The following is a 4,126-nucleotide window of genomic DNA, read 5'->3' on the forward strand; positions in this document are numbered from 1 at the left end:
GTAAATTGTTTTAATCAATGTAACTAGAAGTAATGTACAATAGTAATGAATTTTATATTAATTGGCCAGTAATATAGGATAGAAGCCTCACAAATGGCCCATTTAGGTCTTTTAACCGTTGATCTTAAATTTCGGACTAATCCGATCAACAGATCAACGGGAAATCCATAAACGGGACCCAAATCAAGTTGTGAGCTTGACCTAGGCTTTAGATTTGCCTGATAACTGGCCAAAGGCCCTACATGGATTCCTAGAAGCAAATAGATGGATCGAATCAAGCAGAACAACCATGTGAACCCCACATTATGGAGCCTGTGCACGTGGGGTGCGTGCATGCGCTGTACACGGTACCGACAGGGGCGGTCAGAGCTACTCTAACCATGTCTCTCTAAAAAAAAGAGAAATTTTTCACTCTCTCTCCGGATTGGTAGCGGACAGGTTGGCATCCTCCATTTCGATCAGTGGCCCACCCACATGATCCATCTGAACAATCCAGACCGTCCATCTTGTGCACATCATGGCCCTAACCAAGATCATGCTCTTCATCCGCATTCATGCGACCATGTGTGTCACTACAACAACTGGGACTTATACCGGCGCTCGAAAGCGCTGCTAAAAACCATTAAAAGCGCCGGCATATGTAATAGCGGCGCTCGACCAAGCGCCGCTAAATGGGATTGTCGGTAAAAGTATTGGCGGTGCTAGGTGAGTTTTAGCGGCGCTTGTCTGAGCGCCGCTAATTATTATTTGTTCCGACGCTAATAAGCGCTGATAAAAGTCTCTCCGAGCGCTGGTAAAAGTGGTTCTGAACGCTTTTTCTCATGAAAAAGCGCCGTAAATTTTCTACAGAAGCGCCGGTAAAGGTTTTGTATAGATTTCTAAGGCCCTCACATGCCAGTAAATTTTTTTATTATATATAATTCAATCGAAACTTGTATTTTTTTAATATTTGAAACATAAAAATGATGCCATACAAATAAAACTGAATATTAAACAAAATTTATATTACTAGACAATAAAAAAAATATAATATTTATTACAATAAATTGAAAATGGTTTTGAATATAAATAAATAAATAACAACAACCAGCTCTACTACTCTAGCAAGGTTTGTGAGTTGATCTTTCATCTCAGTTGGGGTGAGGAAATCTTCTAACATCATATTGCCTTCATGCACTAGCTAGGTACTTCCAACACGCTAATACTCTCATCATCTACTGTTTCTAAAATAAGCAATGACCTGGCTGAGCACCGAGTTCGATGACATGCAACTTAGAAATAATTTGACCGGCATTCATGGTCTTTGATGCGAAGCAAATAAGAGTAGAAGGATTCTCATTTCCACCAACCTGCATGGGGCAAGTGATAATATTAAAAGTATATAACAGTGGGCGAGCCTGTAGTAATCGTGAACCAAGTGAAAGAGGTTGTTCAGATGTATATTTTTAAATGTAAAGGGATAGTTGTGAAACTCACTTTAAACGTTGCAAAGGCTGCCGCATGTGCTTCTAAAGCTTGACTATGTTGCTGGTCTACGGAAAACAGTTGCATGTTCCCCTTAACAAGTTGTGGCCTCTGGACATACAAATATTCCACAGAATAATCATAAGTGCCGCTTCAACAGCATAGCTTACAGATCACAAAGAGCAACATAAAAGAACAAATACAAACTTTCCTGAATGGAATGGATATTAGATTGTAAGAACAAATACCAAGAAGAACTGAGAGAGAAATCTTTTCCTCCTACAGCATTCTCAACAGGAATACATAAATAACACATTCTTCACAGATATACCTCAGGTGCACCAGGAGCAATGCCAATCAAAACAAGCCATTTCTTGGAAGGATCAGTAATTGATGATTTGATTGTTCAACAGATTTGCCGTTCGCTCAAACATTTTCACAGGCTCAGTGTCACCTGCAAGTTACAGTGGCATGGATTGTAACCTATTTGCACAGAAAATTCTGAAGGACATGTTTTCAAAGAGATAACAAAACTGGAGCGTCAATAGGAAAAAAAGGGCATACGAGTTATTGACTCGAGCATAATATTACTTCTCTGAAGATTAATAGGATCAGAACGAATATTTGCTATTTCCATAATTCTAGCATTTTGGCATACGGAGCTGAATAAACTGTGAAATCTTTCTATCTAGCTGCCTTATCTTTCTTGTTTGCATTTCGAGTAAAAAGTTTCGATGAGCCAACAGCGCAAGCAGTGAGTATGATACTACTTAGTAAAGCAGTAGCAGCAACACTGCACAAAAACCTCAACTACAGAGTAACTCATCAATACTCTGCTTTATGATTGATAATATCACCACTTTCCGTCATCTAGTGCTGCTCCCACTTTGTCAAAGCTTGAAATCTCATGCAGTGGAGGGCTAGATTCAGGTGCTGACTCATCCACCATAAAAATCGTATGCGTACATGAAAATCCAGACTTTCCAATCCATCGGCCCCAATGTGTATGGAGCATAGCCAGAAAATTGACTATCTTAACTAAGCAATTTAGACTGCTGAATTGGGACAGTTCACCATTTTATTTTTAACCATCCACTTGATAGTCACTAGTCGGATGGTTAGGGATGGTTTGATCAGTATAACTTTTGTGGAATGTTCAATCCACAGTGGGGCCAAGATTTTAATACAATGGGATGCCGCACATGTACAACTCTTGTGAATTACTGACCACCATTTCGAAAATGTGGTCAACTATAACTGCAGTCCTGTCCTTTTTATAATGTATGAACTAAAACATTCATATCACATGGAGGAGCAGAGAGTTATGGAACTAACGCCCACCTCCAAACATGACCACAACATTTCTACAGTTTAAAGTGCCACATATAGCATCACAAGCATCAAATCGACAAGCCACAATATAAAGTGAACTTTCGAATATCCATATCTGTGTGGTCTCGTAATAAAAAATCTATTCCTTCATCAACTGAACCATCAGATAAATAATTTATTCCACAAAATTGCTGGTTATTCCACATCAGTAAAGGCATGGAATATGTGTATATGGAACAGACAAATGTTGCACCACATGCACAATAAGGAGGTGACTTTACCAAGCTAAACACTCTGAAGGAAGATGAACAAGCTGTTTCATCAATCTGGAATAATGTCTAATTTATGCCTATATAGTTGGTACTAGTCCAAGTCATATATATAGAAAATAATCTAAGGACCAAATTGACTGCACACACATAAAAGATGGGTCAATCCAACCAACCTAAACTCCATGCTTGATTTCACCAATCCAATCATAGGATAAATAATTAATTCCAAAATAATTGACAATTACTAAAATCATGCACATACGTAGTTCAAGGCCAAACCTGTACTTCCACCATAATTAACATCGGCAAAAGCCCATCCTCAACTAGTCCAGTACTGGATACCAAGATCCAACATTGCACGTGCTTCAGCTGTAGGTCCACCTGTAACATTTACATAAAAGTGAATTCTACTACAGATTCAATATTCAACATTAATACATACATTCTTCCTTAAGTGTAGCAACTAGAAGAAAACTCGATGCACTTGTAGCTAGCTAATTGTTGATGGGTCCTGAATCCCAGTAAGGCTAGCAATTTAATATGCATAATGCAATGTAAGTGCAAAGTATAAATTTCCATTTTGAACATTCTTTTAAACTAAATAAATATATTACCGAAACAGCCAAAGTTCTCTCCTTCTGGTGTCATGATGGGCATGGCCTCTAAAGAAAGGATAGTAAGCACCTAGCTGATACCAGTGAACTAACAATTCAGGCTCAGGGTTGCCAAAAAATCCACCAACATCAGCACCTATATAAAATACATCCATCAAAATAATTTACCTAAAAAAAAGGAGAATGATTCGATCAAATAGAAACACCTTGAGCCAATCAATTCATGAGCTTTACTCACCAGAGAATGACATCCCAGTAAGGCCAAGAGTCAAGATCATTGGAACTGAGACTCTAAGGTGATCCCAGTCTGCTGAATTATCTCCTGTCCAAAAGTCTCCGATTCCAGCAAATGCCATGGCTCCAAATACACAGCAAATGCACCTACAAGAAGCATAAAGCAATTAGAGATTACACTGTCAACAGAATTTTGGATCAACCCACTTC

The 4,126-nt window shown here is 38.6% G+C and overlaps 1 long non-coding RNA gene across 1 annotated transcript; it reads right to left on the reverse strand.

Annotated features, from left to right (window-relative positions):
- Positions 1 to 969: 969 nt before the first annotated feature.
- Positions 970 to 2,928, reverse strand: LOC131257379 (uncharacterized). The gene is made up of 3 exons (XR_009177347.1): positions 1,796 to 2,928; positions 1,477 to 1,575; positions 970 to 1,349 (listed from the first exon to the last, which is right to left on the reverse strand). It is a non-coding gene; the product is annotated as an uncharacterized LOC131257379 (long non-coding RNA).
- Positions 2,929 to 4,126: the final 1,198 nt, after the last annotated feature.

The sequence above is a fragment of the Magnolia sinica genome, chromosome 10, assembly GCF_029962835.1.
Source record: "Magnolia sinica isolate HGM2019 chromosome 10, MsV1, whole genome shotgun sequence".
NCBI classification, from domain to species: domain Eukaryota; kingdom Viridiplantae; phylum Streptophyta; class Magnoliopsida; order Magnoliales; family Magnoliaceae; genus Magnolia; species Magnolia sinica.